At 40.6% G+C, this 26,428-nt stretch overlaps 1 long non-coding RNA gene across 2 annotated transcripts; it reads left to right on the top strand.

The window, feature by feature from the left end:
* The first annotated feature begins 3,004 nt into the window (after positions 1–3,004).
* Positions 3,005–21,321, top strand: LOC135423847 (uncharacterized). 2 transcript variants are annotated; one of them, XR_010434979.1, is made up of 3 exons: positions 3,005–3,442; positions 19,879–19,985; positions 21,245–21,321. It is a non-coding gene; the product is annotated as an uncharacterized LOC135423847 (long non-coding RNA). The 2 variants fall into 2 exon arrangements; XR_010434980.1 differs by lacking the exon at positions 3,005–3,442 and adding an exon at positions 19,423–19,755.
* Positions 21,322–26,428: the final 5,107 nt, after the last annotated feature.

Below are 26,428 nucleotides of genomic sequence, written 5' to 3'. Positions count from 1 at the left end.
AAGGTGTTCCCGTGAAAAACTATTTTGCCTCTCATACTGTGCAAATCCTCAGCGTCTGGATCCATAGAAATGGCCATGAAGACTCATCATCCTCTCCTGAAATGTCCCTGTCAGGAACTGCAGTTGCACGAGGTGTCTGCTGTGAGAAACTGCCACAAATAAATCTGACAAGCAAACAGCTCCAGCAGAATGGATTGCATCTGATGGAGTGTCAGCCTGCTCGGGAATCTGAGGGCTTTTATGGCTGAAAAGAATGAAAGAACAATTTTTGTGGAAATGTAGGAAAGCTGATAGTCAGTGCTTGGGTACGACTGTTTTAAAACACCCCCAAGTATTTGGTCTATCCCTCACTGCCAGGTCATGGTGTGAGCAGTGAATCCTGATAATACTGAGCTGTGAGGTTTAAGAGCAAATCTGGTAAATCCTGGTGTTTCTATATCCTGGACGCTATTTTAGAATATTTATATTTAGCCTAGAGATACAAACTCCCACTTAATTATACAAAGTGATACCCAGTGTTTTATTTGTAATCACTTCCAGGACTGGGAATTTGAAAATATTTATTAAAGTGATAAATGATCTCTGACTCTTCTATATTCTCTGTTGTAGAAAGATTGACCACTGTTATATATACAGTTAGTTGTACATGTATGAGAATTGTCCTTTCAGCCTTTTTCCAGTGAAAAAATGACTACTGATTGATTGGTTTCTTCAATGAAATGTGCCAAACTGAAAAGGAACTTCAATCCAGTATGGGAATGTATCCACTCTGAAGTGCCCAACTCAGTGTAACATAAATGCTGTACAATCACATCTCACCTTCCTGTTTACCCCAGAAATCTGCACAGTTCTCTTGTGACATTAAAACAGATCCCAAACCCCAATGAAGAGCAGCTAAACCACAGTATTAAAGATGCTTTTTAGACTCAACGTGGTGATCATTTCATTTGCTACCTGGCTCCTGTTCCTCCCTTTGCAGGCACAGTGTGAGAATCTCTGCAGGGTTGGAGCTGCTGCCCCGTTCACACGAGTTACAGAACGTGGGGCTGTGTTTTGGAGCCCACTGGAGCTGTCAGACCTGCTCTGCTCACACCCCAGGCCAGCAATCCCAGGGAAACTGGGTTTCCTTGGGACATTCCTGGTGCTTTTGGTTGCAGCTGGGCAGGGGGGAAGGAAAGCAGCGCTGTGGCTTCTGTGCTCTCATTTTTAGTTCAGTGACGGCGCAGAAATGAAAATAGAAATTATTGAGGGGCAGCAGGAACTATTAAACAAGCTCCAACCTTAGACTGAGCTCAAATCTGCTTTGGGCTCAGCTCTTCCTGGCCTTGGCCCACGGGGAAGGCAGCTGCCCCCCGGTCCTTTTGGCTCTGGAGATCTCTGGGGCAGTGAGACTGATGTGCTCCTCATTATACCTTGACCTTTGCACAGCAAGGCAATACTCTGGCATTAATGGTACCATAAATAAATAAAACTTAAATATTTACTCTAAGGAATGAATTGAAATTATCTCTGTTGAGCTCGAGAGTCCATTCCAGTATTAAATATTCAAATCAGTAATTATTAAAGCTATCTTATTGTAAGTCTGAGTCCAAGGTCTAACACAAAGGAAACCAGTGTATATTAAAATGTCTTTAAATACATTATATAATAAAAGTTGCACATGGTCATTGCTATGAAGGAAATATTATACTAATAATAAGAGTATGAAATATTCAGGCTATTGGAATATATTGGATATTTATGCAACTATTCTTATGTCATAACTGTGCACTTGTTCCTGTGATTACTGTAAATTATTTAAATATATGTCAGACCAAACTAAAATGTTTAATGAAAGATCAAGGAAATTCGAACATCAGAACCACTTTTAAAAAAACCCTGGAAATATATGTATCCTCACAGAAGATTAAGCATTTAAAAATGCAGTCCATAAACCTGAGATAAATTCATAGCACAAGATTAAAAGCTTTGAATATATGTAATTCCAACTAGATCATACTCTAAAATATTTTCTCATTGTGTTCTAGGAGCCAAGTATTAATTCAATGTGTGCACATCTGGAAGACTATTTAACAAGAGGAGGCAGAAAAATAATTCAAATAACAGACAGTGTGTTTTAGTGGCTATTTTTGTGTATTCTGTAACTGTGTGGGAGATGAACAGGTATTTCTGATTTTTGGGAAAATATAGGTCCTGATTTCCAGTCACTGAAATTAATTCCACACACAGTAATCTGGAGTTTTGTTGCTTTGCTTCACAAACAGAAGCCTCTTGCACATAATGCACTTTGAAGGCAAAATGTGCTGTTCTTACATATTAGAAAATAACACAGTTGTTTCAGGGGCAGAACATCACTCACAAATATTGCTTATTTAACAAGGGGTCTCAAACATGAGCCTGCTGAGCTACTGTGTGTCATTTTTTCCGAGAAAATGTACACTCCTCAGTAAACTGCATAAATCAGATTAAAGGAAATGTAGGAAGAAAGGAAAAATACCGTCCAATTTTATATCATTACAAAGCTTTTTATATGACAACATATATGTCAAAAGGCACTGCAGTGAGTGATGTTTCCACAGCATCTCAGCTGTGGAAAAAGGGAAGAAAACTCTCTTGCCTCCCATTTGCTGCCCTGGAATCAGAGGGATCCCTTGAGTTTTTAGGGTGCTTTCCATGCAGGGTGGGTGAGATATTTTGAGTTCTGTGCAGACCAGGCTGTTTATCCCAGTCACCTTCAGCCATTCCCAATCCCCTCCCCTCTGCCTCCACCACTGAAGATTATTTGCTTACAAAGGCTTTGTCTATTCAGCAAATAATGGGGTGCAAAAGGCAATCCCCAGCAGAATGAAGTTAAGGTTGACTTGTTGAAGCTTTATGTAATTTAAAGTTTTACTTTGGACTGCATTTAGTCTGACCTTTAGGATCCCTCCCATCACACAGAGACTGAAGCTGCAAGTGCTGGGTTGGACTCAGCATCCCCATTTCCTCTTGGACACTTTGGTGGCAGAGCTTCTGATTTATCTTTCTCAGAAAAAAATCGACTCTGAGCTTCCTAAACCAATTCTGCAACTGAACCAACACGTGGCAAGTGGGGAAAATAGGAGAATTCATTTCTGAACTGCACTGCTGCTCTGAAGGGACAGATTAATGGATGTGGCCCATTAGTGTGAAACACATGGTTTTTTGGGAGGCTGGGAGAATTCAGAATATATTGAAATTCCATGTTATACTGTCAGCAGCTGCCAGTTCAATGAAGTAACGTATATGGTGCAAGAACTGAAACCATGGGGCATATTCCAGCTTTGGGAAGTGACAACAAAGAATATGCAAGATGAAAGCAATTCCTTGCTGTTAAAATGCTCATTCCTCTGGCAAGAAATAGGAGATGCTTGGTGGTTGAACAGGGTTATGCTGTGACCTTGAGACAAACCTCTGGAAGCAGGTGAGTGGGAAGTCTTTTAAATAGAATTTAAAAAGCATTTCTGAAAGATGCTACATATAAATACTAGAGTATAAAATTAATCTGAAGCATGCTCTGGTTTTTATGTAATAAGTTAAATTTGTGAATGGCTTTTTCGTTTTTTGTTTAATTTAATTTTTTTGAATTGATCCCTCTTTGTTGGGTTCCATATGCATCCCACATATCCACACAAACATTAGCTTTGTTTCTTTGGTGCTGACGCAACAGGTTTTCCATTTCCAAGGTTAAACTTCCCTCTGTGCAAGAAAGCAGGAATATAAAAGTCTCAGAAATGTTAAGATTGCACTGAACTATGACAGCTGTTCTTGCTAACTTTGCTGCTTACCAGGGCTGAGGCTTCTACTGAGCAGAGAATTAACATCTGCTGTCACAAGCTGATTCCAGAAGTGACAGTAAGTTCCAAACTGAAAAACATTGGCACAATTTCTTCATATCCCTTACACTGAAGGGATTCACTGACTATGTGCAAGGGAGGCAGTGTTCAGTAATTAATGGTGTATTTAAAATCTGTGGCACACATTTGCATTTGTCTCCAGAGAAAGAACAAGATGACAGCACGTAGGTAAATACTGAGCAGAGTTTCACACTCGCAGGATTCCTCTGTCTCAGCAATCTGTAAGCTCTCTGTAGCCAACTGAAGATTATATTTACCCTACTGAGAAAAATAATCCTTATTAAAGAGTTTTCTGACTGTTTGTGCTTTCCCCTTATTTCTTTTCCTGTCACTTTTACTTCTTATTTTGAAATCTGCCTGTGGTGAGCGGATTCTCTGGGTTCCCTGTGAACCTGTCAGGTTTTCAGTGGTCAATAAAACCCTCAAGTCTTTCCAGGTGAATAACTTACAGAATAAGGAGTGACTTCAATGATCAATGCCCAGAAGTGAGAGCTCAATTTGAAGACTGACATGTTTATCTTACCACGTTTGGCTCATTGATGCCCCGTGATTGGGTCTGCAGACAACATTAATAATGAAGTGCAGAGCCATCTGTTCAGCTGTCTATTGGAAATGAATCAGGAGAGGAGCCCGGCTCCAACTGCTCCAAATACCTACAGAAAACTTCCAGGGAAGAAAATGAGGCAGTTGTAACCCCAAAAGGCTTCCTGACTGTAAGGAATGCACAGGGATCTCACACCAGTTATTCAGCCCACTTGGACACGCTGCAGCATCGGTGAAAAACCCAACTATGACTAAATCCCACCTCCTCTGCCAGTGTGGGATTTCTGTTTGCTGCAGCTGCTTCAGGAAAAATATGGAGAACCATCCCAGGCACTTACTTGAAAAAAAGAGGGAGGTTCATCTGTTTGCTCTCAGGAGACGTGGCGCAGCTGTCATTTCAAATCAGGTTTTCAATAGGTGTGTGGGAGTACGTGTGAGACGGAGGGAAGAGAAGAGAACTTACACTTAGAGAAGACAAAGACAAGCTCTTCACGTACCAAAGCTATTCCTTTGTTGCTCCTACTAGTTCAGCCTCGGCCACCCTGAAGTTTCCACTTCTTTTCACTTCCTAAGATTCCCTACAGCCTCGGGTAGTGCACTCTGGCAAAATGCTGTGCTAACCAAGACCTAAATTGTGAGACCCGCAGAACACATCGGTAATTTCACACAAGAGAAACATCTTCAACAATAAGGAGCATTAAGTACCAGCTTCTGAAGCATTCCTGGCAGGATAAAAAAGAAACCTGACTGACAATTCTTTCCTCGTAGTATGGTGAGATTGATTGCCTTGGAAAGCCTATGCAATCACATTCACAGTGATATTATTTGAAGGCTCTGTATAATTCATCGACCACTGTCATGCATTGTGCATGTGATGTTATATTTTGGACACACTGGGAAGTATTAGATATAAAATTACTTTGTATGATGCAGCCCAGACATAAAAAAGTGCCTTGCTTGGGACTACATGATTCAGTGAGAACATATAAATGGGAAATTACTGGAGCTGAAATTTTATTGCAAAGTTATTTATCTTTCTTATTACTTTCTGGATCCTTTTGTGCTTATGGTTCGCCACAACAGATAGAACAACTCTTACTTACACTTTACACTGAGGATTATGAAGATGGGAGTAGTCACTGCATACCAAAACCTGCATTTTTTACATGTGTATATATAGGTTTATGCAAACACAGACACACGCATTGTCTGACTAAACAGTTCCAGAATTACACTGAACATGAATAGTGAAGTGTTATTTCAAGAGAGGAAGAGGTGAAGGTTACTTGATTTTGAAGAAAAGGAAGGGTCTTTTCATTGGGAGAAGAAGTTGTTATACACGTATATGAATGTCCTGGCTCTCCATGGATTTCATAGGTAGAAAAGCAAATGTTTCTAAGGAAAATACCTACTCATAAAGGTGAATATGGACATCTATAGCTTTTGCTTCTGTAAATGATAGAGAATGCTTTCAGTTCCCATCACTGGCTTAGGACTTCACTCAAGGTGCATCCCACACACCATTTACTTTGTCAAATTAATTTCATGGTCATGTATGTAATTAGAGCACTGGCATTCCAAAATTTCACAAATGGGCTTTTATTTGCATTCTGAGTGTAACCACTCATGGTCATGGCTGTGCTTGTAAATCAGTCGTGTCCTGGCACTGCCCCACAGAGGGTGCACCTGATTCACGTGGATTTAACTTTGGCCTCTGCCAACTGCAGTTGCTAAACATTTCAATTGCTGAACTGCCTTTCCAGAAGAATCTGACAAATGATACACAACGAGCTGGGAGAGAACAAGTCGAGAGAGACACCCCCCCAGAGTTTGCAGGGAGCAGGCAGCGAGGCACCACTGACTGCAGTGTGCCCCCAAAGCCCACCCTGGCATCACGAATTCCAAAGCCATCCTCACTTCTCTTTTATAAAGGTACCCACTGTGTGATCCTAGCTCTCTGGAAGAAGACAGAAAGAAAAAGGACATCCACATTTAAATATCCTAATCTCCAGCTGGATTCAGCACTGTAAGAGGAAAGGGAATTAGGGGTTACAGAGGAGGCTTCAGCACAATACACATCTCCAAAGGCCTGCCCTTTGCTCCAGCTGCTTCCCCCCTGGAAGCTGAGCAGGGTATAACTCACGCTGGTTTAAAAGCATCTTCAACAAATATGAGAAAATGAATTAAAAACAGGAGAAGGAGAATCCCATATGATGCAGCCAGTTGAGATCTTTGCATTATTTCTTATTCTCTGTAGTCTGAAAGGATTACAATTATGCTAATTTTTTGTGAAGGCTCATCATGGCAAGTTGGGGAGGAAGCATAAAATACATTAATTTATGGGGCTGTAGCAGAACTTTCTGTAACTCATACAAAGAACCTAAAGATTCCATGACCTGCGTGGCTGTTCATATACAGCATAACAGCAGAAACCCTAAAATACACAAAGAACCAGATTTGCCAGAAAGTGGTAAATATTCTGGGCAAGGCAGCATCTGTTTTAAAATATGAATACAATTAAAGAAGAAACCATAGCTGTAGTTTAAACAAGATATTTGCAGAGCTGTGTGTGCTCAGAGTTTCACAAATAGGAAAATTCCAGCTGAAAACTTCTTGTGCATTAAAACCTTTGCTCTTAATTGTGGCTGTGTGACAATAATGTTAATTAAATGATCTTGGAATTCATCTCACACAGGAATCTCTAAGGATCTACAAACTAACATGGAAGTGCAATTGCATTCCTGATAGTGATGTCTTGGAAATAAATCCTTACACAGGGATCTCTCAGCTCCAAAGAGAAGAGTTTTGAGATGTTCAGAAGTAGAAACAATTTTTTCCCAGTGGAAAGGTCCAACATGCTGTCTCAGAGCAGTTGATGAATGACTAAACTGCTTCAGCCTGTAATTAGGAAACAAGTATTTGTTGTGAGAGGGTATTTTGAAGGTAAAGGGCAGGGGAGAAGAGAGTTTTTCATTTGAGGAATGTGATATCACTTAGTGCTTAGAAGCAAAAAAAGACTTATTTTGATCTTTTCCCTTGCCTGTCATTTTCCTGTGCATGTCAAGTTGTGTGCAAGCCTCCATAAATCAGCTGTAATAAAATCCAACTCATAGAAATGGTATCAAGTTATTTAAGCATTCCCAGAAAGATGACACAGGAATGACAAATACCTCTTTTACCAAGGCAACATGTTCACCTTGGCTATTAACTGGTGCATCTAATTTGTATTTTTATTTAAAATACAGATTTATAAATGAATCCTCATTGTCCCAAAATCAAGTATAAAAAGACAGAGAAATGTCTGTGTTTGGTTATGACATATAGTTTGCCCAGCTCTTTAATTAAAATAAAGTATTATTTTTTATAATTCAGTGCCATGATTATTTTTGTTCAAAAACATATCTCTTAAGCTTTAGTCCTGCACATATCTGCAAAGCCCTGGAAGCTGCTCACCCTGAGTCCCTGGGACAGCAGGTTACCCACAGGCCTGGATTGCTGCCCTGGGGCGTTTCCCACTCATCCCAAACCACACCTTTATGTCCTTGCTGCTACATTTTTGACTGGAATTGCAAGAAAATACATCTCCAGAACAACTTAACTGTTTATTTTGTTACAGGCTACGCTTCAGCCTCCATGGGAAACAAAAACTCCCTGCATGGAATTTCCAATACTGTAAATATTCACGGCTGTGTCAGATGAATTTCTTGCTCTGCACACAGAGCCCTTCAAAGCACATTCAAGCACCATGCAGCTAAAAAAATTAATTACTCTTTACCTTTCCTCTTTTGTCTTGGATTTATCCTTCTATTTTTTTTTTTCACTAAATGTAAGACAATTTTTAATTGAACTGTCTCAGCATGGTGAGTTTTTTTCTGTATCACTGCCAGTGGTTGCCTTGTGAAAAATTGCCCTATATTAGTCCAACCTGAGTTTGCACTGACTTCTTTTGTACCATGAGCTAGACTGGCACCTTAACCTGAAGAGACATGTCCTCTAAATGTGTTCTTGCTGTTGAATTTTTTAAATTCTCTCCTGTACAGAGGTAACATCCCCTCAAATCCCATCTAGCTCAGACAGTCTCATAAACTTTGACAGTTTTAGGGAAGAGCCCCAACTTTTTGTTGTCTATCCACCTTATCTTTCTTCATAAAAAGCAAACTCTTCAGCTATAATTCCTATCTTTTAAAAAATGTTTTTGGGACTTGTATTAGTATTATAATGTAAACAATATTTGGAAAATACACTAAAATACTTGGGGTAAAAAATGCTTTCTTTTGCAGCATTATACAATTTCTTAATTTTGTGATTGCCTGTAACTGAAGGACCAAGTATTTGGGCTGTAGGATGAATTCCTTGAGTTCACAGCCCTGTTTGTGGCCCTGTCCCAGGAAAACAATCTCTTTTGTCCACAACTCTGCTTTCCCAATTCTGAAACCCTGAGCCAGCAGGAAGCTCTAATTAAAGCTTCAGGAAAACTCCCAGGAACCACAGTCCAACCTGCCTGCACATCTCACACGAGACATCCTGTGACTCACATGGAGGTGTTATGATTTTATGCATAAAAAGCAATAGTTGCTCTAATTATGCTCTAATTAGTTCATTATTGACTGCAAAGGAAGGTGCACGTGCTGCTCCTCTGACAGGTATGTGAAACACAAAAGACAAGAGTAAAAGTACAATATTGTCAGATTTTCCCAGACTTTCTAACCAATACATCATTCCAATAAATTTTGGGTTTGAGATGAATACAAAAGCTGAACACATTCTATGGAACAGCTCCAGACAAACTGCCAGAACGAAAAAGATCCTGAATTCACAGTGTTTAATATATGATCACATCTCCAAGTACAGTAACTCAGAAGTGGGAGGGTACTGAGGGAATGTTAAATGTAGGACATTATATATTAATATAATTTCTTTCTTTTCCCAAGATAAAGAATATTTTTGCTCACGCAGCCCTAATTTAGATGGCCTGTCAAGTCCTGCTTTGTGCAGTGTCATGATGAAAGACTCCAATGTGGGCCAGCAGAGGCAGTGCTGGGGCTTTCCAGCCCTTCCTGTACAAATGCTAATGAATCTCCTCCAATAAAAGGCCCCAGAAAGCTTCCTCAGCTAAACCCTCCATCAGAGCACCCATAAATTATCCATCTGTTTGCTTGTGCTGAGTTTCAGAACATTTTGGGATCTGCAGAAGTCTCACAGTGATTCCAGAGGGTGCTGTCCTCAATGCCTGGGTCCTGCCACGAGAGCAGGGTTGTGAGTGGCTCTGCACTGAGGAACACTGAGGAACACTGAGGAACACTGAGGAACACTGAGGACTCTGCTCCAGGTCAACACTTGCCAGCCTGTGCAGAGTCTGAGCAGTGCCAGGGGGCTGGGAGGAAAGGGAGGGGTGGACTGTGCACCCCCAGCCTGGCTCACACACCTGCAGGGCCAGCCCTGGGCTTAGGGCAAGAGCCACATGCTGGGAGGCAGCAGGGCTCCTGGGACACTGCTCCCTATTCTGGATGCGTTAAGGCCCTGGGAAGCAAGGCAATCCCAAATGATTTTGGGCATAGTCCATAGTGGGGACAACCACTATCACCAGGAGGGGGCTGAGCATCACCAGAGAAGCAGAAACCTCCCCATTTCCATAGAAGCAAACAAACCAGCTTCCTGTGGGGCTCTCCATGTTACTCCTGCCAGGTGAGAGCCCGTGTTTCAACCTCCCATGTGACAGGCTCTCCTCTGGAGAGTCATCATCCTGTTTTGTGTGCAGTGTTGAGGAAAGCTGAGCCTGCCCTGTATGGGAAGCAGGGCTGACACACAGAACTCTGCCTTCATCTCCAGCTGTCATTACACAGCTGTATTATCAGGCTGTGCTACAATCACACTTTGATTCCTCAGAGCAGGCACATCTCGCTGTTTTTCCTGTCATATTGCAGGAGATATCTGCTGGTTTGACCATCCCCATTAAGCAGATCCTTTATAGCCTGTGCATTGCCACAGTGCAAAGCAGTTTTAAGCTCCTACAAATAAAACATTTTATCATAATTAACTGCACGATGGGACAGAGCTCCCTAAAGACAACTATAAATATTGCTTCCTTGCTGCTGACAGGCTGGCAATGAGGATTTGCCACTAGGCAAAGGAAACATCTATTTTTTACTACCTCAAGTAGCAGAGTGGGCTAATCAGAGTAGTAATTGCAATGATCATACTCTTTACCACTTGACTGTGCAGAGAAATATGCAGTGACATCACTGGAGAGTGGTCTTTGCCGAGCAGGATCAGTGGTGATGCAGCAAGGACTGGAATGTTAATAACTTGCAGTAAAATCAGCCATTTATGTTCTCATCAATCACCATCTCCACAGATAGAAATGCACTGAAAGAATTTCCATTGAAAGACTGGCTTTAATTAACTCTCCCCCTCACTCAGCACAGCCAAACCCGTGCCTGATTCAAGCTTCGAGCTGCTCTGAATGTGCTCCCCTGCGCCTGCAAAGTGGTTTGATTTAGCACAGCTTGTCTCAGGTGGCTCCTGCAGACCAGCCTTTCCCAGCTGGGAGAGCCACGAGAAGGAATCAGAAGGGTCAGGAAGCTTTGAAAATCTGACTATAATGTAAATCAAAGGAACTCATGTTCGTCCACTCCTTTTACATCTTTCTGTTTCAAGGTCAAGGATTTTCTGTAAACTTTTGCAGACACACGCAGGGAAAATGATGCCAACTCAGCCCTGTCCCAGAGCCACTTCAGCTCCCCCAGGGCAAACATAAAGAGTGCCCTGAAAAAGGCAAGGAGGGAAATGGCCAGTCTGGGCAATCTCAGGTGCTCAGTCAGTATGTAGCACAATAACTATTGGCAGTGTAAAAAAACCCAAACTAGATTTCTCTGGCTATCAGCACCTTCCTTTCCAGAGGAAACCCTGATGCCTCACTCCTGCGGGATCAGGACGCAATGAAAATATCATCCAGTGTGCTCAGACTGAGAGATAGTTCCCCAAGCGGTGACTTTGAAAGAATAAGGAATCTCATGATGCAGAATCATGAACTCAGCCCCAGACAATCAGGAAAATGGGCTGACAGGCAGCAAAAAGCTAAGCCTGCTCACAAACCACAGTTGAGTTGTACCTCCAAGGCAAAAAGTACTAAAAACCAAATAAAATCTTAAGAACAGAAAGCCATTGGCTCAAGATACATCATGTGTTCACTGATTCAGATCCTTTTCTTATTTTCATGTCACAACCCTTAATCCCTGGTGTCAAGAATCTCATCTAATTCTTTCAGCTCCTTGAATATATTCCCTCGCATTGCCACGCAGGGGGGCAGGCTCATTACTTGCTACATGAACCTGCTCTGTTGGGTTTGTATTTCACTCCTGATTTTGTAATCCTTCAGATTAAGTCCTCTTATTGTCAGGCTCTTTTGGATCAACTTTATCAAGATTTTTATTTCTTCCTCGACTTATTACTTTATTAAATTTAAATCTTTAATAAAGTCTCCTTTCCCCCATGACAATAAACTTAGCATGAATAAAGTTTTCTCACAACTTTTGCAATTTTCCAAGACTTTATTTTCTCACTCAGACCTGATTTCTACATAAGGTACATTATTTCTTTAGTGTACAAGAGAAATAAAAAAAAAAAATCTACACTATGAGTTGTGGGTGAAATTCCCACCATGTTCTAGGATTTCCATGTGATACTGGCCTATTACTGGAAAACCAATACTGGATTAGAGGCAACTACATCTGTGGCAATGCCATTCCAGTTTTTATTGATTATATCCTCTTATGTAAGCTCAAAGCTTCCCAGCTATGTTTTGCTTCCATGTGCTTATTGTGGAGTCCTGTCACAGACTAAATTTGTGCTAATTGCCAATGGCTTCATTTTGATTGTGAGAGAAAAGAACCAAATAACATCCAGAGATCTTCTTTGCCTTCCCTGCTGAATAACAAACCAGGGGTTTGTTTTACCTTATGCCTATTCTTTACCACCATGCAGTTGCACAACAGCCCTGCTCGGCTGCTGTGCTGGGAGCAGCAGCTCCTGATCAATCCAGGGGAGCAGGCAAAGACATCCCTCTTTTCCTGGCAGGCTGCACTTCTTCAGGAGCATAAAATCCATGGAAGGTCAGACAAGCAACACTTGCAGTGCTGGAGACTCCATTATTCTTTGGCTGCTTTCCCCTCAGCCTTGCAAGTTAAACCTCTCAGGGGTCAGCTAATTAGAAATCGCCCATGAAATTAGGGAGGTTCCCCTCTCTGTTATCCCTTCGAGCTCTCTGGAGAGCATTGCCTGAATCCAGTGCTTGGTCACTTGGAGCTCCAGGCTCACATCTTTAACCAGGGATGTGCCAAAGTGCCTGAGTTCAGTGGAGGTGCTGAGCAGACAGTTCCCCACCCCACTCCTGTCTGAGGGTCCCATCAGGGGCGGGTGCTCGGTGCCAGCCTGAGCACACTTGGCAGAGCAGCTGATCCTCTGCAGGGCTGGGCTTTGTACCCCCTTACAGCACTGCAAACCCCTTCATGCTGGGCCACACAGGGAGCTGCAGTGCCCAAATATGGCCTGAACTGCCTGAGCAAATGAACAGCTCAATAACAGGACACTTGGTGTTCCCAATTACAGCGGCCACTGCTCCAGAGGTTGGCTTAGGAAAGGCAGGGATGATGAATTATTCACCAGCTGCTCTGATCATCAGATTGTCCTTTGCCTTCAATAAGCCTTTTTGCTCTTATTTCTAATCGTCCTCCCTCTTATTTATAATCATCCTTTTACTTTGTAATTGTTAAATGCTAAGTAATTGTTAAATATCTCTGCTATTTCCTGAATAGGCACCAAAAAATAAGAATTACTAATATATTTGCAATATTTTTTTGCTTAATCAATTTTTTAATGTTTGAATTAAACTACTAAAAATGAAAAGAGAGAATATAACCAAAAATCGACCAAGAGGCCCTGACCAGTGCATAAGTAGTGCCTTGACAAATAAAAATACTGATGTGTTGACATCAATATTTAAGTCAGAAATGGTATTATTGCATTCTAAATAAGGGTACAAAATGCAATGGCTCTTAGTCATAAATTAGATGAAATATTGATGCCATCTGCTTTAAACTTCTATGGCTATTATTTGGTTTTTTAAACTAATACATCGGGCTGAGATAAAATCAGTAACTGCTACATATACAGCTCCCACAGTGAATCCTCAGGAACAGCTTTGCTGTGTGCATTAGACCAAAATATACCAATAAAAAGCCTGAGTAGAGGAATATTGCATGGACAGCCTCACAAAAGTTGCAGATGATGTTACTGCAGCTCACTGGAGCTGTTCCCGTGCTGATCTTGGTGCCTCTTGCTGCTCACTGTAAGCACCCCTCCACTGCCATGGAGAACCTGGGGAACAGGGCCTGAACCCCCCCTGCTGTGCTGGAAACACAGCTTGGCCTTCTGCAAATCACACCCCTTCTGCCCTGGCTCTGCAGGGATCACAGACAAGCCAGTTACGAGGCATTAGAAAATGCACTTTTTCAGCTTGCTCCTGGCTTCTTTAAATTCCACATTTAAGCAGCTACTTAAATCTCACTGTTTTCAAAGTCCCTGGCTGTCTAGAGCCTCCTCTATCTTGCTGTGACTGTTTCATTCTTTGATATTGTCTTTGACTCAATACTCTAATTTTTAGCACCAAATTTCTAAGTATTTGTCCAATTCTAACTGGTTAGACCTTTCTGAATTTAACCTGTTAAATAAACCTTCCCTACAAGTGCATGGAAGCATAAGATAATATTTTTGAGTTCACTAAGCTTTGGATTAGGGTTATGAGTAAAATTATTTAAGTGTAAAATAATTGAAGTAACTTAACAAGTCATAACTTTCAACCCACTCGAACTTTGATCAATTCAGGCCTGACTGGAAGAAGTTCTGTGCAATTCTTGTTTCCTTCAAAATCAATAAATGGCACAGCAGCTCTCAATCTCTCTTTATTTGATCCACAAGTAAGAGCTTAAGAATTTGACCCCACAAGGCAAAACTTTTTCTACATAATCAATATGCGAGACAAGAGCCATATCCAAGACAGCTCTGCTGCCTAAACCCTGCTTAAAAATTGTCTCGGTGTCTGGGCTGGAGATAACCTCAGGCTCTGTGGAATTCCAGGAAAACAGATGGAATTAGCAAGTATATAGAAAGGGTTTTCAGAAGTGCTGCAATGGAGTCTTTCATAAATAACAACTCTCTGCAGTCCTGAACTCTAAATTACTGTATGATAACATCTTCCCAAAGACAATATCTCTCAACACTGTGCATTTGTGGCTTCTTTACCATGGTACCAGAATCAATAATGTCCTATCAAGCCTGGGAGAAAATGAAGGGAATTTCCAGGACCCACCGCTGAACTCCTTTCAGGCTGACTTAGTCCTGGATAAAACAGAGTAATAAGGTTCTCTACATTGATGCAAATGCATTCCTAAAGGTCACCTTAAGTTTAAAGAAAGCATTGGGAGGAAAATCTGATTTCTCAGTGCTGATTCAATAGCACAATGTGTTAGCACTTCCACAATGTGCTGGCACTTTTTAGGAGACTTTGCCACTGGCACTTGCTATTTTTATCTCCCCACCAGGCAGCTCAGCAAAACCCAAGAAACAATTTAACTTTGTTCATTCTTCCCCCTTGCGTATATAATAATACAGGAAGAAGAAATAAGGTGAAAACATAAAATGATCATTAAAAATGAATGAGAAGAGCGTGGATAGAAGATTTATGGACTGTATCCTCGTTGGCACATGGTTTTTTTTTTTTACTTTGCTGTAGGTTAAACAGGATATTAACTGTTTGCTCTGATTAGAGTGCATCATGTTGTAGCACTGAAGAAACAACAGAGGAATAAATTCTGAATAGATCAATACTGTGGCTGCTGCTTCTCCCTCCCTCCAGGGGGAAGGGAATTATCTGTCTTTTGTTCTGCAACCACCTACTTCCAGTCTGTGCTAACTCAGTTGTCACCTGGCACATCAGGTGAACGTACAACTCTGTTCCTCAACTGCCTGCCTTCTTTTCACCCCCCCATGGAAACTGGGCACACAGGAGAGCAGTGGGGGGGTTGCAATATTTTCACACATACACAAGGGTTTGGTAGTTTATCAGTCTGATATGAAAGCTAGGGAATGAAAAATTCTGGTTTGCCCTTGACTTGTGTATTACATCCTGGAAGATGACCACCCAACACGCCCAGTACGACCACTGGAACGTGGAACTCCACCTGCTGCCATCTTTGGGAGTACAGTGACTTTGAAATGGTTTGTTGCACTGCACTCTAAATTTATAAAAACTAATCAAAAAAGGGAGCATAGGTTTGGAATGGCAATCTCACACTAATCAACAGCCTAAGGGCTCTCCTCCTTGAAGGAGGAATAAGGACACTCACGTCAAACCTTGGTGTGCAATGTCTCGTTCAAGTTCACACCCAACCTCATTTCACAACCTTCTCACACAGATAAGCAGAATTCATTCTGACACATGTAACTAAAGAGCCTTTATGTATCTTTGTGCTAAAGAGGGAATTAAGAATACCTTTAAGAGGTCACCACTGAAAATTTAAGTACTTACTTGTATTTAAGTGCTTACAGGAGCCTCTTGGCAAAGTATTAGAAAGACCAACCTGCATCCCAAGAACTCGAAAGGGGTACTCACCAAACAGCAACTGTTTTGCTCTCTTGTTGTTTGCTGTGGGACCCCTGACTGTCACTCCTACAGCTTTCCTGAAGTACAGCACGAGTTCAGGCACAAACTGCAAGCCAGGGAGCATTTCTAGTTCAATCAGTTCTACAACTGCATGATCATATTTAACACTTAGCCAGCATTTGGTTCTACAAAGTGACCTTGCTGCAGCAGTTTCAGTGGTGTTCAGACAACACTGATATTATAAAGTGAAATTACAGTTCACAGAATGCACAGGTAGCTTTTGAAGGCACTCACAAGAGCACTGAAACAATAAAGCAGCACCATAGAAAACAAACAAAAAAACCACATTTAAGGCTGTTGAACTGTAGAGTCTTTAAATTGCTTTAAGTCCAGAACAATACTGTAACAACAGATGGTTTGACAAACATTTTCCAGGAGTGCAAAGCACGTTCCTTCCCCCTCCACTACCCACCACAATTTTCCTGTCTTCTGATCAGCATGAAAACAGCAGAGCTTACAGTGACACTCCCAGAGGAGAGCCCAAACCAATGCACTGTGTGCCAGTGCATTTAGAGATTTATAATTTGCCACAGGCCTCTTCTGCAAGTGCAGTGGGGTCCTGTAGTGCAGATCTCAGGGCATTAGGTCATCTCAAAGCATCCAAATTGTACAGAGCCACCAGGACATGGAAACTACCAAAATATGCCACGTGGCAGAATTTCTGCCCCAGCAGAGATCTCAGGAGCAGCTTTCAGGGATGCAGAAGAATGCAGACCATTCCTACTTCAGTCTGTAAGCAGATGGCAGCAATAGTTTGCCTCAGAAATAAGTGACCAGAATTGCTCAGTGCATTATTCTATCAGGAGGAAAGCATCCCACTTTTTTTTTTACACATTTGTTATACTTATTTTTCACAGAACAGCAAGAAGGTCTGTGGGAGGGAAGAATACATTGTTGCTTAGCAATGGGATGCTCATAACGTGATTGATTTTTTAAAGGTTTTGCTAAATATACACATACAAAACAAAGACAAAACCTTAAGTACAATGGAAAAGTCAAATTGCATTCCTAAAAATGGAATTACTTAGATCAAAGATTCCCTTTCTCTCTGTATCTGGTACCCAATCAAGTAAATACTCAGGAAGAGATTGTAAGAAATGTGGCAAGTACGAAAAGTGGTAATTTCTCTTGATTTTGTCAGCACAGTCAGGACTTGCTGATCCACAGAGTGCAGCCATGCCATTCCTGCATCCTCATGGAAGCCTCCTCCAGTAATTCACAGTGTAGTCAGGGAATGTGTAACAAATGCTTCCAATGTTTTCTGTGAAAACTACCTCCCTGTGATCTCACTGTCTTTATTGTTCCTTATTCCCCTTCTCTGGACTGCTGCTCCCAACTTCTGCTCCCCAGACCTCCCAGCAAAGCAAGAGGCAAAATCCTTGACCAGCTCTTTACTTCCAAGTAGATATTCAAATCCTTTGGGTGTTTGAATAGACTCACCACCTGTAATTTGCTAAAAGACCAAAAGATCCTGCCAGAAGATCCTGCCTGTTGCAAAGTCTATGGGAATGTCAGGTTTGGGAAAGTAACAGTAAAGGCATCTATAGACAGAAATTTTTCTCTTTTCTATAAAATTAAATCAAGTACATAATTTTCACTTAAATGTACAGAACCCCCCCAACCAATTTATACTGAAGCACCAATGAAGTTTCATTTGTATTTCTTTTCGCAATAGTTCTTTTAAAGTCAAGAGAATTTGAAAACCCTTAAGTTTATGACTTGTAATATGTTCCATCAGTTTCTTTTTTGCTATGATTCACTAATATTCATGCTGATGAAAGAAAATCTTATCTACTTTTTCTGCCTAATTAAAATGTGAAGAATGTACAAAAAAAGTGAAGAAATAATCAAGCATATTTTTCTAGTTCTTTTTTGCTGGAATAACATTTTGAGAAGAGGTCCTTCTTGTTTTTATGCTATTAATAATCCTCCATTTGCAAAATCATCAATGTCTGCACGATTATAAAACTGTAATTTCAATTACTGGAGTATGAACAAGTGGGATGAAAGCATGAGTTATGAGGGAGAAACACTGCTTTTTCTTCAACAGTTCACTATTAAATCAGGAAACTAACAATCTGGGAGTGGTAAATGGACTTATTTCTAAACAGAACATTGGGTAAAATTAGATTACACAGGCAAGTAATTTCTGAAGCTAAGCAGGTTTGAAGTGCCATCAGCTGGGTGGACAAGTTGCACAGCTGGTGCTCTTACAGGAGGCTCAGAGCACTGGCAAAGAAGAGATACTCAAGTGAATACACAGCCCTCCAAGTATTTTGGCTGCTCCTACACTGATTTTCATCACATCTTCGGGCCTCTCAGATGGAACAATGGGACCTGAACTTCTTTCTCCCACAGATTAGCAAAAGGCATTGTTAAGAGTTAAATGTAATGGAAAATAGGCTTCTCTTAGACACTTAAACATCTCTTCTGCAAAGGAGGAACAGCTGCCACCATCTCAGACACAATGGTACACAGCCTTTGTAGCTGGCTTGCCATGGAATTTGAGGGTTTTCTGAAAGCCTGAAGTACCAAACACAAGGGTTTATGCACAGATTAAGGATGCCAAGTGTCTGGCTTTTGGGAGAAATAGGAGAGAAGCTACAGAAACAGTACTCAGATACCCCTGGTTTTCTTTAGAGCTGTGTATGGATTGCAAAGAGTGGGACTGTGAGAAACTGAACGTGAGAAAGTTCGGAAGTATTAAGGGAAACAGGGATTTCCTCGCATTTGGAAAGGACAAACCATGGCACCTGTGAGACTTGTTCCACCTCTGCCGACAGAAAAATTTTGTCTGAGGTTTGCTAAGGAAGAGAATTTCAAATCCCCAGACCTGTAGAAGCTCAGGATAATGTAAGTGATAAAAATATCTAAAATACAGTCAAGCTCCAGCACACAGCTTGCTGGTTTTCTTGCATTTGCTGCAGCAGCTTCTGAAAGAGAGAGGACAAGTTTCCCTTTGGAGTGCTATGAGCTGTACACTCTCATAATCCAGCTCCCTCCAAGGCAAACCTCTCCTGGGGGCAATTTAAGAGCAGGTGATTTGAATACCATTTACACCTCAGGCTTATGATCTGTAACTCTTACAGATCTTAACAAAAAACCAGAATGACAAACTCACTCCTGGCTGTAGAATCCTGCCATTAGCAATGGGAAATATTGACTGTGACACGTCTCATTTGTAGCATCACAGAGACACTGAGCTATACCAGAGGAGCTGGAGCATTCCAGGAACTCAAAAAGGTTTTGGAACTGTTGCCTTCAACACCAGAGAAGTATTAATTCAGCAGAAAAATGTTCTGTAACAGTTCTAAAGAGCCTGAGTGATTTTGGTACCAGCTTCCATTTCCAAAATATCAAGAACTTGATAAAGTTATGAGAGGGAAGCTGCTGGGAATTGATTTTATAGAGAACCATCATTATTTTTAATCCCTCATCCTAACAACAAAACTTTCTATGTTTTAAAATAAAAACTGCAGCTTTGCAAAACTGAGCTCACAACTTCCAGCCTTCTAAATTCTGCTGCTTTTCTGTGCTGTGTTAATAACCATCGAGAAGACATAATTAAACCATAGAAATCACTGCAGTTCCACCTCCCATCCCTTCTTGGCTAAAAATGTAAGAAAAACATAGCAAATGAGATTTTGTCTCAAGTGTTTTCCCCCTGCTATTAAAGATGCTTCTCTGAAAGGAGCACTTGCTGTTTTTCTGCTATTAATAATCCTCCATTTGTGCCATCAGCCCATCCCTCCAGCAACACGCTGTGTTCCAGCTCCTGCCTCGGATCCTCTGCCTGGATCTAATGAGGAGATGGACTAAAACCATGGAAAGCTGCAGCTCTTCTCTAGGTGATGGTGGGAATTTGGTTGGTGTGTGTTTTTCTTCACTGGGTGGGTGTTTCATTAAGGAGTGTTCATCTATTTAATGAAGCAAATCTGCATCTAAACTTATTGATCTGGTGTCCATTTGCCCTCCCATAACCAGGGATGAGTTGGACCAGCCCTATCCCTTCCTAGTTAATGCCATGGGAAGTCTGGTAATGGCAATGGGGAGAGGATTGACCCTCCTAAGTGGAAATTCGGACACCTTATCACCTGCAAACCTACTGTGGAGTTGGTAAAATCAAAAAAGAAAGCAGGAATAAAAAATAACAACCCCCCATGTGATATTTAGACTATTTTAGTGCTGCCACTGCTTAAATCTCTGGAATACTGTGTTCAGGAGTTCTCATTAACAGGGATTTTAATGGGAGATATTTGTCTGAGCAGCTAAGTCGTTTATGCTTACATAAGACTGCCATTTACAACAAGAAGTATAATAGCATCTTTGAGCTTTTTAATTAAAAATTAATTAGGAGATTTAAGAACAAACTCATTGGGGGTTACTGTACAATAACATGTTTACAAAATTAGGTCTGGGCTTTTTGTTTTTGTTAAGTGTTTCAATCAATTCTGTGTCTATTAAATATAATTACGTATGATGCTTCCTCAAAATTATAATGTAGCATTTAAAGAGCAGCTGGGAAAAGTCTGTAATTTTAACTTCAGAACTAGGGTAACCATTAAAATGCAAATAGGTGCAAACAGCAGTTTGTTGATGAAGAGACCCCTCAGCATAAACATTTTATCCATTAATCTTGAGATTACGAAGATTCCTTCTGCTTTATTACTACTTATTACTTTTGCCAGCTAGGTTTCCTAGAAGATGTCAGAGTCCCTCAAGAATAATTCACTGAAATTTGGAAATAGAAGCCTGTTCTTACTGAGCAGGATAACCCAGATATAAACAGTCACTTCTGTACATACACGTATGCTAAGAATATATTACATGGAAATTTCTACAGAGAATTAAGAAGGAAAAAGAAAGATTTTGTTCCTTTTTCTAATAGACTTATCACTTTGAAAAAGAAGCCAGGTATTCCACTTCTACCTTAGCTTAAGCAAGTAGCTTAAGTGGATCAGACTTCAATCTTCTGCCCTGATTTAGGAAGGCATTCAACCATTTGCTTAATTTTACTTTGAACAAGGGAAAGAAAGAGTGAGCTCAGGTTTCAGAGATGTATTTCTGGCCTAGGGATTTATTTATGTTAAATTTGTTTATTCCAAAGCTTTAGGTGGAGTTATTCTAATTTGCTACTGCTTCTGTAAGAAGAGAATTTGATCCACTCTGTTCTTCAATGAAATTCTTTGGGTGAGTAAGCAAGTAATGTGGATCTGATTGAAATAAGTTATTTCACAAATTTAAGTAAATTCAGTTTAACATCAGTTTATCCAACAGAACTAAATCAATGTAGCAGCTTGAATAAGATTCCAATTATGGATGTCACACTGTGTTGGTATTTAGAGAGAGAGATTTTCTAAAGGGTGAAGCCTAAGAACTGTGCAGAGGTAAACACCAAACCTGGCTGTGCCACAGCTCAGCTGGAGGTACAAGCATAAAATAACATGTAAAATCAAACATGCCACTCCTGGGAATGAACCAACACGAGCATCAGCCACTGTAACAGAGCTTCTGTCACTGGGGCTTAAAGCTTCCCCTCCCAACAGAATCAGGAGAACATTCCAGGCAGTTCCTACATCGGGATTCCACTGTCAGACCCTGACCCAGCCAACACCCCCAGTTACACCCCTCTGGCCATCAGAGTGTGGGATCACACACTCTGCTTCAGTTCCAGGGCTGTTTGGTCACTGGTTTCATTGTCAGAATCATGGTCTTTGAGCCCCTTAAGCCCATTCCCAGATACCCTGTTAAAAACACCACAAAGTATTGCACCCTCATTGTTCCCAAGAAAACCCCAAAAGCTCTGCTTTTACAGGGGATTGAAGAAAGGCTCCAAAACACTCTGTCTATAAATAGATGATAAAATAACTTTGCTATAATACACATCACACAGTGTCTTAAACACTGCAAAAGAACAGGTCATTCCCTTCTTCCCCATACTCTCTGCCCCATCCATGCATGTCCTGATCAACTCACTCATCCAAAGGGTGTCCTTTCTGCCTTCTGCTCATGTAAACGTTCTCTGTAATTATTTAGTGCCTTTTTCTGTAAATATTAGGTAGGGTTCAACTGCATCCCACTGCCACATCATACCAGGCTGTTCATTCTCTGAGAGGGCATTTCCTTGAAGGAATTGCTCAGACTTGTGAGATGTGAAAACTAAGTGAGGGCTGGGCAGTGAACAAAGGACTTAATCACTCAACTAAACACAAAAGGCTTCACATCTTTGTCTGGTAAGTTTGTGACTCAGCCAAACAATTTATTAACAGACAGATGTTCATATTAGAGGTTTCTGGGGGATGATGAATCATGATTACACTTACAATGACAATGTTTGGCTGAAGGCAACCAGACCTAACATTTCCTGAGTTCTAGATTCAGAGAAATGTCACCCAAAAGGAAGAGGGAAGAACAAAGATTTTGCTGAGAGAAATCCAAGTTTAAACTAACACTAGGCAGGGAGAGAATGAATTTTCCTGAAATTCAAATGTGTGATTTCAAAGTGAAGATCAAGAGTGTTTGTGATGACAGTGGATGGATACCCAGAGTACCAGAGGGCTTTTATTGATCAGGAGACATTATCTCCAGCAGAAGTTGGCTGCTGATTCAGAAGAGAAAACACAGGGGGCTCTGGAGATCAGGGGAGACTTCTGAGATGGGAAGAAAACAAGAAGTGCAAGGAGGAGGATCAGAGGAACTACTGGCCTGTGACTCTCACCTCCCCCAGGACAGGAGCCCAGCTGAAATGCAGGAAATTCCATTGAAACATCAGGAAACCTTTTTTGCACAGAGAGGTTGGGGAGTTTCCATCCTTGATGTTGAACCTCTAAGTGGACAGTCCTTGACCCTCCTTTAAGCAGAGGCTTGAACAAGATGCTTTCTAGAGAGAAATCAGATTTGAAATGTGGCATTTGCTGTAGCTATTAGACTTGTTTATTTATGAGCTTTTACATAGTTATGAAGTAAAGAGATTGCTTTTTCCTCTCTGACTTTAGTATGCAAGATAGTTCCACGTAATCAGCATTTTCAATAAAGTAACAATTACTGGATGATATATGGTTGTCCAACTATGAGCCTTCTGCTTGTCTTCAGCTGAGAATCAAATTACTGCAACAGCTTTATTGAACTTCAAATGAGGCAGAAATAAAAGCACCATTTTAAAAATTGTTCTCTAAACCACCATTTCTTTATTCCTCACTCAGGTTAAACTCCTATCAGACACTTAGAGAACAGAAATAAAACAAGAACATTTACTCAAGCCAAATAATCCTCCTAAAAAATATGATAAATATAAGTGATGACTTTTTGGTTTTTTTTATAGAAAACAAAACAACTGAAAAAACAACCAACCAATTTTATTGATGGAGAACTGTGCCACAGAAAGATTCAAAGCCAAACTTGGAACTTCAAAAGAAAACAGAACTAAGACCAAGAATTGAATTTTTGGAACTGAACCTTGGTCCAGCACCTTTCCAGAAGTGACCCAAGAGTCAAGGTTGAATCTGGTTCAAAGAATAGAGTCAAACAAAACAATAAAAGCCACATGACAGATGGGGTGGAATAAACAGCACTTTAAACAGTTCTTTTTACCTTAAAATTTTGTGGAGTTTGGTTTTCAGGCTTGGGACACTTTAAGTAACAACATTTTTTGCAGGAAACATCTTTGCTGTAGATAACAATAACATTTCCTTCTTTGTATTTATTATTTTTGTTTAGATTCTCTGCACACATATATAGGAGTACATATGAGATGAATACACATGCAGGATGTAACCACTTATGAGTCTCATCAGGGCTGGGAACAAAGTCCTGCAGAGAGCTGAAAATCCCAATTCATCCTGAGACCAGCACTTTGAATCTCTGTAGAAACACTTCTAAAAACCAAAACCAATGAAGACAAACCCAGGAGCTGCACTGAGGAGCTGTAAACACACACAAAAACTTTCTATGGCTGTTCAGAGATTCATTCTGCAGCCAGTGCACTGCGTGCACAGAGCGTTCGCTCCAGCAAACGACTCCAGGAGTGCCATGAGATGCAGGTACTCAGGAAAACGTGATTATGCCTTGAAGATTTTGAAGTTTTATTCCCCAAAAATAGCAGGTATTTTATGGTAGTTTCCAAATTCACCAGTTACAGCCTCTAAAACTTCACTATCTGATACATTGCCTTTCCTTTGCAGAGAGATAATGTTAACAGACAAATAATTCCATTTTCAGCACACTGGGAGTGACGAGCTCTGCCTTAGCCAGGTCACATGTTACAGCAACAGAACCAAATTAAAATGTGATTTTGGACTGGCTTAGCCACCAAGACAAATTCCCTTAGGTGAGCCCTGGGTTTTTAACAAACCTATCAAAACAACTCGAGGAATTAATGGCAACAATTCAGGTGAAATACAGTTATCATCCTACTGACCTTTGTCTGGGTTTTTGAAATTCCTTTTGCCATTTGAGCCCTATATAATTGTTTTATATGATTCAGGCTTGAGAAGACCATGCACATGCCTTCCAAGAAATCACCAAGAATTCCAGTTCTGCAATATTTTTGACAGGTGTTAATATTACTGTTTTTCTGAATAGAGGTTAGAACTTAAAAGAAACTGTAAGGAATTAAGTTGGCCAGAGTCATTTGCAAGAAATATGGAAACAAGGAACATTTTCATGATTTGCTGGTGCTTGATAGCTTTTATTAACGTCACAGAACTTTCCTGCCAACATGTAGGTTGGTACAAATTAAAGCACTCTTTAATTTGCTGTGCTTAACTGTGCTAAAACATGTGCAGTTGTAGAAAGCCACAGAAGGTCCATAGGAGGGAGATATTCCGAGCAAATGGCTCTTCCAGCAAACTCTCCACTAGGCTGAGCTGTGAAATGTGCTGGGGTGGGTTAAACACCAAATCTCAGGGGGTTCAGAGAAGCATCTGCTGGTTTTTCCCTCTCATTGTTATTCCCAATGCACGAGTTGCTGTGCTTTCCAAGCACATTCCTGGCCATGCCCAGGATAAGCCACTTCACTCACATTTCCAAGATGTTTCACTGCATCCAAGGCCATCCTGGCTCAGCTGGTCTGATCTACCCTCGGAATGTCGCTTCCCACATTCCTGGCCCAGCTGGTTTGGGGAGTGCAGTTCACAACATAAATAAGCCATTAAATGTTCACCCCCAGGACACCCTCCAGAACATTCCAAGGAGCCATTCGGGGGTTTTGTGTCAATCTGCCCCGTGGAGACGTTTGTAAAAGGCTCTTTTGCAGAGGACAATGAAACAGCTCCTTCAGGGAGTGTAAAAATGAATGAGATTAGTCACAGTATGGAGCCTTAATAGTGGGAAAAGCTGATATATATTAATACATTATGATGAATTACCATGGAGGAAAAGCAGAGAATAGCTAAGCATGGGTTACTTTCTGTTAGATTTTGGTCAAATAACTCTACAAGCATTATTAAAATCACCTATTTTCTTACAGTGGACTAAATTCCATGTTTTGGGAGTTGGATTTTTTGTCCTTTTTTTTTTTTTTTTTTTTTGTGTATTGTAATAAATTTTTAAAAAGATATGATTTAGCTCATTTTTTGCCCTGGATGTCATCAATCAGAGATTAACTAAGAAACCTGAGGGGAAAAAAATATCACTTGTTATGTCAACCACTATTAGACTGCTTTATTCAAAGCAATTGAGTCAGTAATTATAATGAAAGTAAACAAACAAAATCATAATTTGTTTACCAGAAAAGCTTGTGGCCGTGGCCTACTTGAGAATTAAGGGATTAACTGTGGGCAAAAAAGAAACAAGCTGTGGATATTGGTCTAGTTGTTTGAAATTGGGGTTTTTATGTGCCATGTGCAGAGAAGAATGTTTACTTGAACCTAAACCTTGCTGTTACTGGGATGGAACTTTTTCCCAAGGAGGTTTATGCATGAAATTCAAACACAGTGAAAAAATTTCCTTTTAGAATTTATGTAACCATGTGCAGAAACCTACATTTTCAGGTGTTAACTTATTCATAGATATTTTTAGCTTTCCATTGGGTGTAGGGGAACATTTTCAAAGCTACAAGCAAGATTTGTTCTAAAAGCAATCCAAGAAGCATCACTATGTCCTTTTTTTTTTTGTTTGATGCAAAAAACAACATTCCAGTATCTTCATGTGAAAGCATTTTAATTTGAAATACTGCACAGAATTTCCAGAAGCCAGGAAGATTGTACTTCTCTAATATGTGACAGGGAATCTACCCTTGAAGATGCAACAAATGGGGAGAAGAAAAGCAACTTCCTGAGATGAAAACCTTGGT

Source organism: Pseudopipra pipra, chromosome 17 (assembly GCF_036250125.1).
Source record: "Pseudopipra pipra isolate bDixPip1 chromosome 17, bDixPip1.hap1, whole genome shotgun sequence".
Taxonomy (NCBI): Eukaryota; Metazoa; Chordata; class Aves; order Passeriformes; family Pipridae; genus Pseudopipra; species Pseudopipra pipra.
This window is presented reverse-complemented; position numbering and strand designations above follow the sequence as displayed.